Here is a 20,459-nt window from a genome sequence, read left to right as displayed (position 1 = left end):
ATTAAACAGTAAGAATATTCCTTTGCTTTCTGTCAGTGAACCAACTAGCCATATTGAATCTGCAGCTCTTCTTAGCTAATTTTATTGGTTTGAGACAAGGTTTTTTTTTTTCCTAGTAACATTCAAATATGGCCCCTTCTAATGTAAGATATATCTATAACCATTTTCCTGGTCTGTAAAACAACGGGACTGAACCATATGCTCGTAGGTCCTAGGCAGCTCTGAATTATATAGCTCTGTGTATTTTCTTTATAAAGACCATACACACTCCAGACTTTAATGCAGTGGTGATCTATTGTTGTAGTTATTCCTTCCAGTGATAGAGATCTCAGCCCATTCGTACCTGTCCATCTCTTGTTTGTTATCTCCTCCCAGAAATTCTCCACAGGATCTCCATCCAACCCAATGTGGGAGTCTTCCTAAAATTCTGTTTGCATTGTGAAGATCTGAAAAGAAGTCAGGCTGTCCTTTGCTCTTAACTGCATGACCAGACCACCATATTATTTTTTCATCATTTCTGGTAACATCACTTATACTCTTTCCCCATATAGCTGCCCTCCAAAATATATTTCCTAGTTTCGTATGTAACTTATGTTGATTTGCCCAGATCAAGGCCTAATCTAAGGTAATTTTAACTATAGAAAATTAGAAAAATTTTTACTTACCTTGATGTTTTCATGTCTTGATTTTTCATACCTCTACACTCTCTTGTGCATTTACTACTGTTGATCCATAGTGAGAGTTTCTTAAAGGAGTCTGTGGATAGATTTCAAGGGGTCAGTCAGTCAATAAGCATTTTTTAAGTACTTACTATGTGCCAGGCACTTTGATAGGTGCTGAGGACACAAAGAAAATTTTTTAAAAATCACTGTTCTCTTGGGGCAGCTAGGTGGCTCAGTGGATAGAGCACTGGCCTTGGAATCAGGAGGACCTGAGTTCAAATCTGGCCTCACACACATAACACTTACTAGCTGTGTGACTCTGGGCAAGTCACTTAACCCCAATTGCCTTGCCAAAAAAAAAATCACTGTTCTCAGGTATCTCACAATCTAATGGGGGAGACACGCAAAAAAAAATGTAAAAATAACATACACATAGATACATATATATGATAAATAGGAAATAGTCAATATAGGGAAAGCATTAGAATTATGAGAGATTGGGGAAAAGAATGTGGAATTTTATCTAGGATTTGAAACCAGGGAAGCCAAGGAGGAGAAGATGAGGAGGAGAGAGCATTCCAGGCATGGAGAATAGCCAATAAAAATACCTGAAGTCAGGGAAGCCAGGAAGCCATTGTTCCTGGCTCAAAGAGTATGTGGAAGGCAAAAGATTGAAAAAGGTAGGGAAAGATTGGATTATGGAGTACTTTGAACAAGAGAGAATTTTGTATTTGGTCATGAAGGTGATAGGGAGTCACTGGAGTTTATTGGGTACAGACTGACATATTTGTATCTATGCTTTAGGAAAATCACTTTGGTGAATGGAGGATGGGCTGGAGTAGAGAGAGACTTATAGCGGGCAGACACCTAGTAGGCTATTGCATTAGTCCAGACATGACATTATGAGGGCCTATATCAGGATATCAGAGGAAAGAAGGAGGAGGCATGTTCAAGAGATACCACAAAAATGAAATTAACAGGCCTTGGAAACAAATTGGATATAGGGAGGAGAGACAATGAGGACTCAAGGACAATGCTTAGGTGGTGAACCCAGGGTACTGAGAGACTAGTGGTAGCCTCTACAGTAATAGGGAAATTTGGAAGGGAGGAGAATTTAGGGGGAAAGATAATAGTTCAGTTTTGGGCATGTCTACAGGACATCTAGTTTGAGGTGTCTAATAGACAATTGAAGATGGGAGACTAGAGATTAGGGCTAGATAAGTTGAATCATCAGCAAAGAGAATGGTAATGCTAATGCTAATTCTTTATGCTCATGAGCATAAAGATGACAATTAAATTCATGGAGCTGATGAGATCACCAAGTGAAGTAGTGTAGAGGGAGAAGAGAAGAGGGCCCAGGATAAATTAGTGAACATGATCTGGATGAAGATCCAACAAAAGAGACCAAGAAGGAGCCAGTCAGATAGGTAGGAGAACCAGGTAAGAGGAAGTGTCACAGAAGAGAAGAGAGAGTAGCAAGGAGAAAGGGGTAATTAAGTGTCAGTGGCTGCAGAGAGGTCAAGATGGATGAAGGTTGAGAAAAAGCCATTGGATCTGGAAATTAAGAGATAATTGGTAATTTTGGAGAGAGCAGTTTTGGTTGAATGATGAGGTTGGAAATCAAATTATAGAGAGTTAAGAAGAGGAGAGAGGTTGGGGCTTCTACTATAGACTACCTTCTCAAGGAGTTTAACTATAAAAGGCAGAAGAGATATGGGATGATAGTTAGCAGGGATGGAAGGATCGAGTGAGGGCCTTCTTGAGGATGGGGAGACATGGACATTTTTGTCGGTAGTAGGGAAGGAGCCAGTAGAAAAGAAAAGACTGAAGATAAGTGAGATAGTGTGGATTGTAGAAAAGTCAGTTTATTGGAGGAGAAAAGAAAGAATGGGTTGATTTGTGAAGCCAGAGGGCTTTGCCTTGGCAAGAAGAAGTGCCACCTCTTTGTGCAAGAGAGTGCTGAAATCAGAGATAGTGACAAAAGGGATGACTGATGTGAAATGAGGAGGAGAGAAGAAAAGGGAGCTCTTACCAAATGGCCTCAACTTTTTCAGTAAAATATGAGGCAAGATTCTTAGCTAAGGAAGTAAGGAGAGGAGAAGCCATGGAAATTTAGAAGAGGGATGAAAGGGTCTCAAAAAGCCATTGTAGTGAGTGGAATAGTAATTCGATTAGAGATATAGAAGGATTGCCTAGCAACAGTGAGGGCCCAGTTGAGGGTATGTAACATAAATTTGTAATGCACCCATACAGAATAGTTGTATGATTTTCTCCACCTTTGTTCAGCAGCACACGTGTCAATGAAAGCAGAGATAATGGAAGGTTGATCATTGGAAGGGCACAACTGACACTATAATAAGGGGACAAAGGACTCAAGAGAAGTGAATAGTGTAGAATTGACTGGTTCACTACAGGGTCAACATGGAGAAAGTCAGAGAGTGTGGCTAGTGAATGGGGTGATGGCCTGGGAGAAGAACACTCGTGCATTCAAGAGTTTGGAGGTTTTGTTGTGGATGAAAAGCAGGGTTTAATATTAGAAAACAGGGAGAAGTAGAAAGCCAAAAGATTGTGATCAAATAAGGGAATTTAAGAGTTCATGAACATAGAGGTGGTGCATTTGTGTATCATTGCAAAACCATCTTTGTATATAATTGAAGTGGGGTGGAGGAATAAGTCAAGGAAAATGAGTAGATTGAGGAACTGAGAGGTGAGGATGTTTGAGGAAGTATCAATGTGTACACTGAAGGCCCTTGAATGAGGGCAAAAGTTGAGGAGGAGAGAGATTATGAGCCAGGTACTGAACTAATTAAGGAAGGAAAGAGAGTATCATAGAGGTCTGTAGGCAGCAGCTACCAGGATTTTGATTGGGTGGTCGATGTAGATTGCATAGACCTCAAAGGAAAACAGGTTGCTTACCTGTCTACATTCTTGGACATTTACTATCATTGATCTTTTAGTCGGGGTTCTTAAAGAAGTCTGTGGATAGATTTCAAGGGCTCCATGAATTTGTATGGGGGAAAATATACATTTATTTTCATTGACTTTAAAGTGAAATTTGGCATTTCTTTCAATTATGAATGTAAGTAACAAACCTTTTGAGAAGGGGACTATAGGCTTCATTACACTACCAAAGGGGTTCATCACACAAGAAAGAATTAACCTATTGCTCTATAGAAATATTTGTAAGCCTTGGAGAGGATGATGAGACCAAGGCAAGGTACAAGAAGGCTTTACCAAGTTGCAGTTGGTTGAACACTACTATAACCTATTGACCTGAGATATAGAAAGATTAACCTTAAGGCTTTGGAAAGTAAAAGGATATTGGTGAAGTGCATATTTATAACATTTGATAGATAGAATTTCAAATTTAGAATTAGTAATATTCCAAATTGACCCTAAGATTCTATGTTTCATTAAAATTATTTTTCACTTCACTGAAACAAGCTGAAATTCCCAAATTTCCTGGAAACATACTTAGCTGACACATTTTAAATAACTGGAAAGTATGAAACACAATTTTCTCTTTATAGATTTCCTAAAATATCTCTTGTGAGCAATTTCTTGTTGTCTTGCAGGAGGAGGTAGGACATTGGTTGCCATGGTGACTGCTTCATTTTCACCACTAGTCAATATAGCAGGGAACCCTTAGGCAATTGGCCCTCTGCTTTCTACAGTGGAGACTCAATTCAGAGTTGGGTTTTTATTATATGTTCAAGGTGACAATGCCACGGTCATTATTTAACCCAAAGTACCTTTAGGCCAAAGGAACCTTTTGTAGGACTAGAAATAAAAGGAAATTCAAAGACGGTCTGCTTTCCTATAAACTTGGATTCATAGAGAAAGAAAAAATGAACAAAACAGATAAAAATAGGGCTGAAGAACTTTTTTCTTTTATAATTTATACAAAAAATGAAATAATAATAATATATAATATAATAATAATAACCTATTACATGAAAGACAACATATATAAGCTATTCAGTTTTCACATTAATGGGACTGTTGGTTCAGATGGCTTGTTTAATACGGATTGAGACACACAAAATAGAAGCATATACTACAACCCAAGTATATGACAGATTCTCTAAATAAGCATTGATGACTAGCTGTTTGTTACCTCTCACATAAACCTAAAGAAAAATTAGACCATTATTGATATTCATGACTCTCATTCAGATACTCTAAACATCTTGACTGTCCTTATTTCCCTAGGCCATTGGTGTGATGGGTGGCTGGGATATGGAAGAGGACCTTGGTGAACCCCAGGGAACCAGAATTCCTTTCTGCCTGCGTCTACTTAGCTGACCTCTGGCCCTTATCTTATTTTTAAAGACTAGCCACCCATTCCAGCTGCCCAGAGGGAGACTTGTCCATTAACCAGGAGCTGCACCTGATAAAGAATGTGACCAAGGATTCATACAGACTTTACAATGGCCTCTTCATAAAGCACTGTGTGAGGATGAACTCAGAATCTCAAGTTCTGGAAAGGACATCAGAGGCTATTTAAGCAAATCTGTACCTGAACAGGAATACCTCCTCCAGTATTTCTAATAAGCAGTCAAACACTTTTTGCTTTAAAACCCCTAGTTAGTGGAAATGTCACTACCTCCTGAGGAAGCCCTTGCACTTTTGTATAGCTCTAATTGTTGAAATATTTTTTCTTCTTCCAAGCCCAGATCTTAATTTTCTGAAGCTTTTGCCCATTGCTTGTGGTTTTGTTTTCTGAAGCCAAATAGGATAAGTCTGTATGCCAGAGCTTCCAGAGCTTGAAGTCAGCCATCAAGCATTTCCTCCCTGTCCTCCGTTCTCCAAATATTGGGCCTAAATCTTCTTTGCTCCAGGCTAAACATCCCTAGTTCCTTCAGTCTGTCATCATTTGGCATTTTTCTTCAATGTAATCTCTGTTCTGTTTCTCTTTTCTCTAGATAGTTCTCCACTTATCAGCATCTTTCCTAAAATTTTACACCCAGAACTGAAGACAATATACTAGATGTGATCTGACCAGATTAAAGTCTAGTGGTACTGTTACCTTCCTCATCCTGGATATCATACTTCTCAATACAGCCTAGGGTAGCATTAGCTTTTTTTACTTACCAAATCACACTGTTGATTTAATCAGCTTGCAATTTTCTGACACCCCAGATCTTTTTTGGATGTAATTCTACATTGTAGTACCTCTCCCAACTTGTATTTGTGAAGTCTTGAACCCAAGGGCAAGATTGTATATTAATCCACTGATCCCTATTACGTTTCACTGTACTGGATTCTACCCAGTGCTCTAGCTTGTTGAGACCTTCTTGAGTGCTGACTCTGTCATCTAACCTGTCAGTGATATATTTGAGCTTTGTGGAATATATCTCACTTTCCTGTTTGTCTCTCCAGTTCCTAACACATAGTAGGTACTTAGTAAAAACATATTGATGGATTGCCCATTGATAAAAATATTAAACAGCATAGGACCAGCAACAGAGCCTTAGTATACTCCCCTAGAAGTCTCCCTTCAGGTTGACTTTAGTCATAAGCTCACTATTCTTTGGATCTAATCACAGAACCAGTTCTGAATCTGCCTAACTATTGTCATCCTGCCTGCATTTCTCTGTCTTATCCTCAAATATAGGTTGAAGGACACCGTCAAACACTTTGCTGAAATCTAGTTTAAAAATATTTATGGCATGTCCTTGATATACCAGCCTATTAATTTTGTCAAAAAAGGAAGGACTTCAGTCTAACATGACCTATTCTTAATGAACCTATGCTTGCTCTTTGTAATACCCTTTCCCTTTCTAGATGTTTACTAACCAACCGTACTTTTAATAAAGCAGCTCTTGAGTGTGACACAGGGACCTCTGTTGGTCCTTGAGATCATTTCAAGGAATCTGAGGTCAAAACTATTTCCATAATGCTACTAGGACTTTTAAATTTCAAATATGGTAACTATTGGTATATATAACCACATATAAACAAAAGCTCTTTGAGGGATCCTCAATAATTCTTTAAAGCGTAGAGGGTTCCTGAAACCAAAATGTTTGAGGATTGCTTCTTTAATAATTACTATAGATTTTCCCCAAGAATCAAAGTCAAGCTCATCGGTCCATAATTTATAAACTTCATTCTCTTCCCGTTTTTGAAAATCTCAAAAACATTTTATTTTTCCAGCTTTGAGGCATGTTTTCCATTCTCTACAATCTCTCTTTTTCCTTTTTTTAAATTATTTCTTTTTCAACTTTTAAAGTTTGGTGTAATATGAGAAGCCCATCACATGACACTCAGGTTTAGGAGACAACCCCATTAACAGCACAGTCACCCCAGGGCCTCAGATTGGTCTTTCAGTTTCTCAGAGTTCTTTTTTTCAATCGTCTTTTCATTTAAATGGCTGGAGTCATTTTGTGTGTTATTCCTTTGGCTTTGCTTGTTTAATTCTGCATTGGTTCATTCGGATCTTCCAGTGTTTCTCTGTATTTCTCACATTTATTGTGTCTGACTGCGTAATGATTTTCCATTATATTCATGTATCACATTTTGTTTAATCATTCCCTAGTTGGTGACCCATTTTCTTTCTAATTTTTTCCTACTTCAGGAATTGCTGCTATCAATATTTTGGCAGATAGTGGACCTTTGTTTTTGCCTTTGACCACCTTGAATTTTATCGTATGCCCTGTAATAGGATCACTTTGGCAGTTGAGTGGCACAGTGGATTGAGTGATGGGTCTGAAGTCAGGAAGACCAATCTTCCTGAGTTCAAATTTGGCCTCAGACACTGAACTGTTTGACCCTGGGCAAGTCACTCAACTCCATTTGCTTTAGTTCCTCATCTGTAAAATGAGCTGGAGAAGGAAATGGCAAACCACTCCAGTATCTTTGCCAAGAAAAGCCCAGACAGGGTTGTGAAGAGTCGAACACAACTGAAACAGTGAACGCCAAACAAGAAGAATCACTGGGCCAAAGGGTACGAAAAGTGTAGCTTCTCTACTTATATTATTCCAAATGATTTTCTAGAAAAATTGGACTAATTCACAACCTCACCACCGGGGTGTTAATATCACACAGTCCTTTAACTACTTGAGAATATCTCTCTTATCCCCCCAAGTCTTCTCTGCCCTGACCTATCCGTCCCGACTTCCTTCGTTTAATCCTCGGACGTCAAGTATTCTCATCATCTTGGTTGCCTTCTTTTGAGGATGTTTTAGCTTGTCTTTCCTAAAGTGTGGTGTGTAGAACTGAAGACAATATGCCCATTTTGACTGACTGGGTCAATTTGATGAAACTATTGCCCCTCTTTGTGTACACTGTGTCCCTTAGCACCATGTAGCATTAGCTTTTTTTGACTTCTCTGACATTCTCTGAACTTGCAGTTCACCAAAACCTACCTTTCTTTTTCACAGGAAATGTTGATGTGTAGCCACATTTCCTCAATACAGGTACTTGTGAAGTTGTGTTTTTAAAAATAAAACCTTTGTGTGACTCTGGGCAAGTCACTTAACCCCAATTGCCTCACCAAATAAATAAATAAATGAAAGTAAAACCCATGTGTAGTCCTTCACATTTATTCCTACTAAACTTTCTTCCCAATCTAGCCTATTATTTGATAACCACATTTTAGGTGTCCTCCTGAGTTTCATGTCACCTACACATTGTATAAGCATCCCCCTCATGCCTTTATCCAAATTGTTGCTAAACAGTATAAGGCCAAGTCACATCTTACTAAAAAGATCCACCTCATTTCATCTTGCCACTATTCTCTTGATACCTCCCTAGATTTTAGGCTTTGTAACTCCACAAGAGGAAGAAGGCTTAATTCATTTGGCAGTTTCTAGATATTGTTTTTCCTTTGTTACAAGGAAAGGCACCTTAGGGGAGAATGGGTATATTTGGAAATGAATATGATATAAAAACAAAAAGAAATCAATAAAATTTAAAAATAAATTTGCTTAGAATCATACAAAAACATGAGGACACAAGATAAAATCCATTTATCTAATGAAATCTATTGAACCCACTTCCCCTTGTTGCAGCTTTCTAGATTTTTAGAAGCTAGATTCCCTGAGCAACCCACTTGGGAAAGGTAGACTTAATTTATTTAGCAGACAGAAACAAACAAAACAGTAGGACATAGACAAACTCCAACAATCTAATGAAATCCACTTGCCTTGTTTCTTCTTGATGCTATTATCCAGATAGTTTTCTCCAGTTCAACAAGTATTTCTTAGTCCATATCCCTACATATTAGGTTTTCATTTTAACAGTGCTCTATAGATGTGAGAAATTAGGATTGATATAAACCGTGCTACCCAAGGACATTTGGGAAATAGCTTTGGTGGGAGGTAAGAGAGGGGGTGGCAACATGATAGTTGTCAGATGTTTGAAGAGTGGTTGTGTGAAATAGGGATTATATTTGTTCTGCTTGGCCCCAGTGGGTAGAAGTTATAGGTAAACAGATTTCGTATCAGCAAAAGAAATACTTCCTATTATATCTGGCCTAAAATAGGCTAGCTTGGGAGTTAATTAGCTCTTTGTTTCTAGAGGTGTTTAAGTAGAGATTGGATGTTTACTAATGGGAAACTTGGCAGATGAAATCCATGATTTCAGTTGGAGTTGGATGACATCTAAAGTCTATTATTTTTTAAAATTTTTTATATTTTATTTTTCCCAATTACATATAAAAGGAATTTTTTGCATTTCTTTTTAAAAATTTAGTTCCAAATTCCCTCCCTCCTCACCCCCTCCTTGAAAAGGCAGGCAATTTTATATAGATTATAAATGTACAATCATGCAAAATGTATTTCCATATTAGCCATGTTATGAAAGAAAACACAGACCAAAAAAAAAAAAAAACCACACAAGAAAGAAAATTTTTAAAAGTATGCTTCCATCTGCATTCAGACTCCATTACTTCTTTATCTGGGTGGAGGTGGACAGCATTTTTCATCATAAATCCTTCAGAATTGTCTTGGATCATTGTATTGCAATATATAGCTAAGTCATTCACATCTGATCAGCTTACAATATTGCTGTTACTGTGTATACTCAAAGAGAAAATGGCATGATATAGAATATAGAACTTCACTCTACATCAGTTCATGTAAGTCTTCCCAGGTTTTTCTGAAAGCATCCTGCTCATCATTTCTTAAAGCACATGAATATTCCATCACAATCATATACCATAAGTTATTCAGCCATTTCAATTGATGGGCATCCCCCTAAATTTCCAGTTCTTTGCCTCCATTGAAAGAGCTGCTATGAATATTTTTGTACATATAAGTCCTTTTCCTTTTTCTTTGATCTCTCTGAGGTACAGATCTTGTAGTGGTATTGCGGTGTCAAAGGGTACACATGGTTTTATAGCCCTTTGGGCATAATCCCAACTTGCTCTCCAGAATGGTTGGATCAGTTCACATTTCCACTAACAGTGCATTAGCATCCCTATTTTTCCACATCCCTTCCGACATTGTCATTTTCCTTTTCTGTCATATTAACCAATCTGGTAGGTTTCAGGTGGTACCTTGGAGTTGTTTTAATTTGCATTTATTTAATCAATAGTGATTTAAAGCATTTTTTCATATGAGTATAGATAGCTTTGATTTCCTCTTCTGAAAACTGCCTGTTTATATCCTTTGATCATTTATCAATTGGGGAATGACTTGTATTCTTAAAAATTTGACTCTGTTCTCTATATATTTGAGAAATGAAGCCTTTATAAGAGACACTGTAAGAATTTTTTTTTTTACTAGTTTTCTGCCTTCCTTCTAATCTTGGCTGCACTGGTTTTGTTTGTGCAAAAACATTTTAATTTAATGTAATCAAAATTATCCATTTTATATCCCATAGTGCTCTCTGTTGCTTGTTTGGTCATAAATTCTTCTCTTAGTCATAGATCTGACAGGTAAACTATTCCATGCTCTCCTAATTTGTTTATGGTATCATCTTTTATGTCTAAATCATGTACCCATTTTGACAAAGGTCTATTCTAATTGTGAGACTCTAGACTTTTGTTATTCTGACTCTCTAATTCTATTAGGAGTATTTTTCACATGAAAAATAAGACTGGCCACTCAAAAAAACCTCACACTTCTCATTTGAAGATACCTATGGGAAGCATCTATAAAAACAAGATTATATGCATTCTGAAAAAGCTCAACCCTCAACACAAGATATGCAGTTGAACTGACCATCAGAACGTGATGGGGGTGATCAAGCAGGTACTGATGGGGAAATGGGAAGTTGATAGAGTCATATAGTTGGGGCAGGTGATAAATAAGTTAATATTCCTCACAGAGGCAAGAATCTCTGTAGTAAGGGGCAAGTAAAGGCCAATGAGAGGCAAGCAGTGCTTTGGTTTAGCTGCTTCTCACTGCAGAACAGATTATTAATGAATTAAGCGGTGTGTTTCAGAGTTAAGATTCTTTAGGGTCATGAGAACTGGGGAACTCTCCTGCTGAGTTGGGATACTGCCCTATTTGTGGGAGTTGCTGGGGAATTCCTTGGAATCTGCATATTTGGGTTTAGATACAAAAAGCAATGCTTTGTTGGTGTTACAGGGACATGACGGGTCCTTTCCAAAGGGCCCCAGTAGACAGTAGGGAGAAACTGGGGAGCTCATCAGAAGAGGAAGCTGATACTAAGGAAACTTGGCTCCAGAAAGGTCAAATCAGCTTTTGTCTGGAAGAATGTCTTTGAGGTGTCCCTTAGTATCACTTCTTGCATATAACAACAGCTAAGGAAGAATTAAGAATCCTCACATCCTAAAGCAAGAGTTCTTAGGCTTTTTTGTATTAGGACCCTTTTGGCAGTCTAGTGAAGCCCATGGATCCCTTCTCAGAGTAATGTTTTTGAATGCATAAGATAAAATATATAGGCCTACAAAGAAAATCACTTATACTGAAATAAAATTATTAATTTTTTTTAAAGAAAAAAGCAAGTCCGCAGAAACCAAGTTGAGATCCCTGTCCTAAAGTATAAGGGCCTGCTGGTTTGTTTGTTTGTTTGCCTTTCTTTGAATCCTTAGCACTTAGCACTGTGCCTGAGATACAGTAGGCACTTAATAAATGCCTATTGACTTGACTTACTGTGTGCTTTCAGTTCTAAGAGTGAATAGCAAATTTGAGCTTCTCATAATATGTTGGTAAACATTGTATAAAGAAAAATGATTGAGAGAAAAAGAGAGAAAAAAGAGACGGGAAAGGGAGGTGGAGGGAGGAAGGGAGGAACACAGAGAGAAAAAATGACATGATATAGAATAGATAATGTCATTCTTTTTTATTTTAGCAAAATGAAGTGGCTATTCAGTGATAATATGCTTCTATAGAAAGAAGCCACCCACAAAATTCTTTACATGAAGACGTAGTGCTAACATCTGGAAATCTAGGTTAAAACCAAAATATGATTCAGAAATGGCCAGCCAACAGGGATAATCATAAGAAATGTCATCAGTTTTACCACCAAAGAGTTTTGAAATGTCTTTGGTTCTGTTCCATCCCTTCGTGGATTTGCAGTAAAACTGTGGGAAAACCAAAGTACCACAGCTGTAGCTGACTATGGCTAGTATTTAATAATGATAAATAGTCCTTTCTTAAAAACTGTCATCTACTTATTGTGAAGGCTTTTTTCTATTCAGACTACCCTAGAAGAGATGCTGTTTTCTAGTTCCTCAGTATTATACAGTAGTGACTGGTTCCATGTTATTCCTGTAATCTCACAGATATTCGTCCAGTTTCTGCATGAAATAGGATTGGCTTATTAGACCCATAGTTGACCTGTTATATAGGGCCTTCCAAGTATGGATGCTGTCTGTCTTCCTGTACTCTTGAACTCCTGTCCATCTTCACCCCACCCCACCCCCAAAATAGCTGCAATAATCTTCATTTGTGCATTAATAAGTATTTGGTAGTGCCACTTACCATCTAAGGAAAATAACACAATTTATATTTCTTTCCTATTCAGAGTAATAGTCAAGCAGGGCCCTAGCAAATGAATAAATAGGAGGTTTCAGTATCCCAACTTCTGTCTGATACCATTATAAAAGACAGATAACTAACGTTGGCCCCATGGACACTACTGATGGACAAACAGCTGAGCAGCCTTGGAGTTTGTGACTGATTCACTTATTTCAAATTGTATTTTAAGTATGAAATTAACCTCAGGGTAATATAACAGTTAGTGGGGAGATAAGAATTTTTTCTGCAAACAAATAAAAATAGTTTTGAATTGCTTTGATCCTTAGTAAATGACTAAAGCTTAGCTTTATCCTTGTGAAAGAAGAAATTTAATGTTGGAAGGCCTGAACAGCAATTACTGTGGTCATCATGCCACTTAAGATGAAACTATTGAGAGAGAGTGGCATGGTGTAGAATAGATAATATAATTCTTTTTACCTTTGCCAAAATTAAGTAGCTGTCCAGTGATAATGTGCTTTCTTAGAAGCCAGCTACAAAATTCTTTACATGACCTAGTCTGTACAATACATCTTTAGGGCCTCTAGATGGTGCAACAGACAGAGTGCTGCACCTAGAGTCAGGAAAACCCATCTTTCTAAGTTCAAATCTGGCCTTAGATATTTACTAGCTGTGTGACCCTGGGCACCCTGTTTGCCTCAGATTCCTCATCTGTAAAATGACCCAGAGAAGGAAGCAGCAAACCCCTCTAGGATCTTTGCCAAGAAAACCCTAAATGGAGTCACAAAGTGTCAGACATGACTGAAAAATAGCACAACATATTTAGAGTTTTGAGAGTTTACAACATTGGTTCAATGAAATCTCAAGCATAAGTATGTTTAACTTTAGGCAGTAGAAATTCATTGACAACTAAGGTGGCATAATAGATCACTGGCCTGAGAGGAAAGAAATTAGAGTTCTAGTTCCAGTTGCTATGATTTCTAGTCTAATGTGTGGTGATGATGATGATGATAACAACTAATGTTTATATAGTACTTTAAAGTTTGCATAGCTTTTTATAAATGTCTCATTTTGTCCTCACAAAACCCTGGGAGATAAATGCTGTTATTACCACCATTTTATAGATGAGAAAACTGAAGCTGACAGATGGTAAGAAGCATCTTACCAAAAGTTACACAATTAGTAGCATTCTGTGGCTGGCTTTGAATTTAGTTCTTGACCTACTGTACCACATAACTGTCCTCTGACATGAATCCTATATTAATTTTATGTGAATAAATTAGTAAAGAAAAGTCCACATACATATAAAATCACTTTCTCTCCTAACCCAGTTTTGCATTCATCTGAGAGGTGGCCTTTATTACTTGAAATTCTGACCAGATTTGCTCATTTATGTGCCATATACCTACAGTGTCTTGATAGAAGCCTTTCTTTCAATAATGGAATTAACATATTTTATTTTGTTGAACTTCAACTTTAAGCTCATATGGTTTTTAGTATTGGATTTAATAAGAAGTTTAATTTTTCCTGTTCTGTACCATTTAATTGTTCTTTCAGATTTTGTGTCATATGTATTCCCATCAGTGATTGACACTTTCTGAAATCTCTTCGGAGATAGCTTGACATGTAGCAGCATCATGAGAGAAACAGCTCATAGTCACATATCAAACTTCCCCACAAATTGTCCCAGGCTAGTTCCGGGTGAATGTGTAGGTATGAGCTTACCCGGGTACTTCAGGGCTCGTCTGCAGGGTGACTGTGGGTAAAGGTTTCTATAGGGGCCTGGAGATTACTTAGAATTTTCTGTGTGTCCTGGCCTTCTGTTCACCTTGGAGTTCAGTCAGTCATTCTCGGTGTGCTCAGAATTACCCAGGGCCGCCACAGAGTTGAGCTGACTTTCCGTTTGGGGATGTGGGTGAACGACTGTTCACTTCACTCGCTTTTTCCCCACACTGAAATCCTACGATCTTCCATTCCCTCCTTTTTCCATCTCTTCTTCCCATACTCCACAGAAACAGCAGGAGGGAAGCTGTGAATTGAATGCATCCTATTTTGGCAGATAAATATGGAAAAAATGAAAGTGTCTGACAATTATTAGCCCTGTCAACTTTGCTTTTTGAGATCTGTACAGTAATCTAGAGATTTCCCTGGCTGTATATAGGAGGAATGTCAGAAAAATGAAGAATGATGCCTAAATAAAGAAAAATGTTAACATTATTTGCAAAGCAATTGACTGGTGTCTTTTGAGTGTCTCTTTCAATCATATGCTCCTACTCCCAAATTTATAATACTTGCTTAGTTTTCAGTTGTTTATTTAGTGAATTTCCACTTTCTTTTCAGATATGCCTTTGGTTCTTTTAATGGTAGTAGCAATATTAAGTAAAAATGCAAATTTTCCCAAATTTAACATTTTATTATATTAAAAAAAACTTCACAAATCATCAAATCACTGTTTTTATGAAAACTTATCTTAATGTATAAGGGTGTACGGTTGTTGCCTTAAATATAATGTTAAATTATACAGCTGTGATGCTTGTAGGTGACCCCATTCATTCAACAAACATACATTGAGCATACACTGTATTCAGGACCCACTGCTATGCTGTGAAGCATACTGAAATGTATAAAACAGCCCTTGCCCTCAAGGAGCTCACCATCTGGTTATGGGCGTAGGTTATTGGCATCATCATCATCACCAACAACAGCTGAAGTTTGTATAGCCCTTTAAGGTGCAAAATACCTTATATACATTATTTCATTTGAATCTCACAACTGGCCTATGAGGTTGACACCTCAGGTATTATCATTCCCACTTACCAGATAAAGAAACCGAGACTCAGAATGGTAAAGTGACTTGCCAGGCTCACACAGCTAGTAAATATTCGAGGAAGCCTTCAAAGTCAGGCCATCCTGACTGCAAGCAAGTCAGTCCAGTATTCTGTTCCCTGTACCATACTGCCTGTAGAACTGTAGTACAGAGTGGAGTAGGATTGCTGCTGTAGAAAAAAGGTACAAAGGCTTTAGAAAAAGGAAAGCTCCATTGTAGCTGGGACGATCAGAATGCTTCATAGGGGATAGTTATGTCACCAGAGATGTGAGGAAGGATTCCAGATGAAAGAAACATTGTGAGTAAAAGATCGAAAGGAGGAATGCAGAAGATATATTTGCTAGAACAGCCACTGCATATTTCAGTTCGGTTAGAGTGTAGTTTATGTGCAGAGGTAATACATAATAAGTTGGAAGTATTGGTCAAGTTTAGAATAACAGGGAAAGGAATTTCTTCTGTAGGAGTAGGGAGCCAGTAAAAGTGCAGTGTTTCCCAAGGAGATTTCCCAATAAATACAGGCACCAAACAAGGATGTTCCCTCTTTCCCTGCTGTTATTTGACATAGTTCTAGAAACGCTAGTGATAGCAATACAGGAGAAAAATCTGATCTGAGCATGATCAAAGGCAGGCTAGCTTGGCCTAATAATGTGGTTCTCAGCATCCTCAAAAGAAAAGTCGTCTCCATTTACAGGTCAGCCAGGCTTAAGCTCTAGTCAGATGCCTACAGGAATTTTCTTATCTTTGTTAGTGTTAAAAAATACTTAACTATGTTAAGAATCAGGGCCAAGTACATGCCTGCTTACAGCTCAGTCTGATCCTAACCCTCTAATGAGCTGGTGAGTTGGGTAAGTTGGGTTGAGTAGAGCTGGTAAGATGAGGAATAGGCTCACTGACTCCCTTCTTGAGGTTCATCTGCCTTTTGGGTCGTTTTTCTGACCCAGAAGATGAGTTGCTCAATTTCTTCCCTTTACTCTCACCCCTTTGCTGTATTTCTCTTTACTATTACAGATCAAAAAATATTGAAGGACAGGCAAGTACTTTTGCTAGTTAAGTATATGCATTTTTAAAAAATCTGTTTGAAATGGGTTCTGGTAATGTATATGTATCATTTTCCTGCAATGTGGCATTTACAGCCAAAATATTTCAGTCTTGATTTTAAGTTTCAATATTCTATAATGTGGTACATCCCAGCCCTGACATTGTCCTTCTTCCAAAACACTACTTTCAGGAATCTTAGCATTTAAAACTGGAAGGGAGTTGAAAGATGATTTCATCCAACCCTTTCATTTTCTTAGTGAAGAAGCAGAGCCCAAAAAGGGACCCCAAGTCACACTGGAAATGCTTGACAGAGTTAGGAATGGAAGCCAGCTCTGTCACACCAACCCCAAGCCCTTTCTCCTGTTCCAGGCTGCCTCCTTCAGCAGTGAGGAGCACCCAATTTTAAAAACATGCACATTAAAAATGTTTAAATCTCTTTCCTTAAAAAAAAAAGAGTAAGCAGTCTTAAATTAAAACTGAAGTAGTTCTTAGTGTATTGGAGAGGAGAGAGGAGAGCTTTCTGGATATATACTAAGACTGAATATGTAAATGCTATGCAGATACCAAGATAAAAATCTGAAATTGTGTCCCTATTCTTCTGGGATCCATTGCTGTAACAAGGTTCAGAATATTCTCAGCTGTGTAAGCCTCCTAGTTCATGTATAGGTTGAGGCGTTTGCTTCATACTTGGTTTTAACCTTCACACTAAAACTTACTAGCATATGTGTGACTCTGCAACTTGACAAGTATCTCTTTTTGGCCATCGTACAGATAGACAAGGATCTAATGGCAAAGGAAGAAGCCCTTTTGTGAAAAGGAGACTGGGTTTGAAGTCTGAGATCCCATCTAGAGACCAATTCTGGCTCTGCTCCTTATGTATGTGACCTCGGGAAGTCATATGACCTTTCGGTACTATAGTTTCCTTAGCTGTAAAATGACAAGATTGGATTACACCAAGGGTGTCAAACTCACATATAGAAATGGTGGCCATACATAACCCATACATAAGGGTCCTTGTAGGCTGCAGACTAAGAATATGTTTAAATATTTCTTTTTTTATTAACAAATCAACACATTAAAATCAGATAGGAACTAGATGTAACTAACATATAAAAAGAAACATTATGATTATACATTTGACAATTTGTCTTCAAAATTTATGTGTATCTTGAATTTTTATTACTTACAAATCAGGATGAAACATACAGAAGAACATATAGAAGCATATAGTTTTATATTTTAATATCAAATAGATTCAAAACCATTACAAAATATCACTACAGGAAGATTCAAAATTAATCTAATATTGTTTGCTAGAAACTTGGCATCTTTTGCCAGAAAGCATTTCATCAATATCAGGTATAAGCTTTTGTGAAAATACAGTTTTCTGTATGGATGATAAATGCTCATTTGTTAATCTTGCACTATACAGTTTTAATAGTCTTCAGGAGTGAAAATAACTGCTTGCATAGGTATGTACCACCAAACTTTGCTAAGATTCTTGGATCAAACATGCCCATTTCAACAAAATGTGTTGTTGAGCAAGAAAAACAATTGGATTACTAACTTCATTATGCTTTTTCTTTTAGCACTGTTACATTGAATTTCCATAAGTTCTATTTCAACGTTACTTTTTGCTGTCTCAACATCAAAAAAAAATGGAGCACTCAATAGTAAAAAATTATTTGCACACATTTTGAATCCTTCAAATCTCCTTTCAAATTCTAATAGAAATTTGTGAATATTTATTTGTGAATACTTGCTGAAGTCACCAGAACCAAATGACTCTTGATAGTTTTTACTTGTAGGAAAATAAGTCAAATCACAATTTTTTACTTACCTTTCCCAAAGACAAAGTTTTATCTTAAATGCTTTAATCTAATCATACATAAATGTTATAACTTGATTTCAACCCTGAAGTTTTCCATTGAAATCATTTAAATGCCCCCATAATATCTACAATGAAAGCCAAGTCCTGAAAACCAGTTCTTTTTATTAAGAACTTACTATTGAGTTGTTCTGTTGACTTTCATTTCTAAAACCATTTTGATTTCATGGCAAAGTGACAAAATTGCTTCACAGCCTATAGTGAAGTAAACTTCCCTTCTCACTTTCAGTTTCTAAGAGTAATGAAGAAAACTCACTGAATCAGTCCTCGAGGACATGTAAAGTTCACTGTTTTCTGAACAAACTTCAGCACGTGTTCCATTTTCACTACTTTTGAGCATGACACTTCCTGGCATATGATGTAGTGGACACAATGAAACTTACTATCAGGAGCTATTTCATTCTGCTCAGCCAACAATTTAATTACAAATGTGTTTGTCTTCCCTGCCGTTGCTGCTGCACTGTCTGTAGCCATACATTAAGCATAAAAAATTATACTTTTATAAAAACCCATATTTTCCTTTAAAATATATTTACCTGTTGTTAAAGTCATTAAGAGAAAGAATATTAAGCACTCAGGGAAAGAATTTTGTCTTTTGTATAACTAAATATGGCTACTTGAGCTAATCCATTAATATCCATATTTTCATTGACTGCAGTTGAAAAAGTCAGACACTTTGCCAGTTTTGACAACTTTTCCACTGATGTCAGCAGCAGTTTCACTAATTCTTTCCACAACAGTGTTTAGTAATAATGAAATATTCTGAAAAATTTTAACTTTTTCAGATAGAGAATTCGGCAACCTTCACCATAATCCTTCACAAATTCACCTTCATTAAAACACCTGGAGTGTTTAGCTACGAATTCTGAAATAATATAACTAGCTTTGACCACATCCACATGGTGTTTATGGATTTTTGTAAATGCTTTCTGTTGTTGTGGTTTTTTTTTTGTTTTGTTTTTTTGTTTTTTTTCCCAAGGCAATTGGGGTTAAGTAACTTGCCCAGAGTCACACAGCTAGTAGGTGTTATGCATCTGAGGCCCAATTTGAACTCAGGTCCTCCTGACTCCAAGGCTGGTGCTCTATCCACTGCCACCTCGCTGCCCCAAATGCAATGTCAAATTTCTTACTTTATCTTTTCATTTTACCTCAGTGTTGCTCATACTCAGTACAGTGTATTTCATAGAGGCATTTTAAATTGTATTCCTAGGGGACACTAGTACTGCATCTACAATTTTTTTTCTGTATTAATTTATTTATTTTTAGTTTTCAACATTCACTTCCACAAGATTTTGAGTTCCAAATTTTCTCCCCATCTCATCCCTCCCCCCACCCCAAGACAGCGTGCATTCTGAATACCCCTTCTCCTGTAGGGCAGGATAGATTTCTATATCCCATTGCTTGTATGTCTTGTTTTCCAGTTGCATGTAAAAACAATTTTTAACATTTGTTTTTAAAACTTTGGGTTCCAAATTTTCTCCCTTCCTCCCTCCCCACCCTCCTTCATTGACAAGGCAAACAACTTGATACAGGTTACACATGTGTAGTCATACAAAACACTTCCATAGTAGTCATGTTGTGAAAGACTAATTATATTTCCCTTCATCCTATCCTGCCCCCCATTTATTCTATTCTCTCTTTTGACCCTGTCCCTCCTCAGAAGTGTTTGCTTCATCAGAAGCCCCCTTCCCCAATCTGCCCTCCCCTCTATCATCCTCCCACTCTCGTATGCCCTTCTCCCTATTTTCCTGTAGGGTAAGATAGATTTCCATACTCAATTGAGTGTGTATGCTATTCCTTCCTTAAGCCAAATCCAATGAGAATAAGATTCACTCATTCCCTCTCACCTTCCTTCACCTCCCCTCCACAGTAAAAGCCTTATCTTGTCTTTTTCATGTGAGATAATTTACCCCATTCTACCTCTTCCTTTCTCCTTCTCCCAGTATAATCTTCTCTCACCCCTAATTTTATTCTCCAGATATCACCCATTCATCTTCAACTCACCCTGTGCACTCTATCTATCTGTCTATCTGTCTATATAATTTTTTCCCCTCCAACTACCCTAATATTGAAAAAGGTCTCATGATTTACAAATATCATCTTTCCATGTAGGAATGTAAACAGATCAACCGTAATAAGTCCCTTATGATCTCTCT

At 37.4% G+C, this 20,459-nt stretch overlaps 1 protein-coding gene and 1 long non-coding RNA gene across 4 annotated transcripts in view; both read left to right on the top strand.

The window, feature by feature from the left end:
- Window positions 1–516, top strand: part of LOC114023477 — a 46,957-nt gene extending 46,441 nt beyond the window's left edge. The window contains exon 3 of the long non-coding RNA XR_003566792.1: window positions 376–516. This is a non-coding gene — a long non-coding RNA (uncharacterized LOC114023477). The remainder of the gene's footprint in view (window positions 1–375) is intronic.
- The window catches only part of CTBP1 (C-terminal binding protein 1), a 449,102-nt gene that overhangs the window by 257,537 nt on the left and 171,106 nt on the right, over window positions 1–20,459 (top strand). The gene's annotated exons all lie outside the window — the stretch shown is intronic.

The sequence above is a fragment of the Vombatus ursinus genome, unplaced genomic scaffold (genome assembly GCF_900497805.2).
Source record: "Vombatus ursinus unplaced genomic scaffold, bare-nosed wombat genome assembly UNPS02014818.1, whole genome shotgun sequence".
NCBI classification, from domain to species: domain Eukaryota; kingdom Metazoa; phylum Chordata; class Mammalia; order Diprotodontia; family Vombatidae; genus Vombatus; species Vombatus ursinus.
This window is presented reverse-complemented; position numbering and strand designations above follow the sequence as displayed.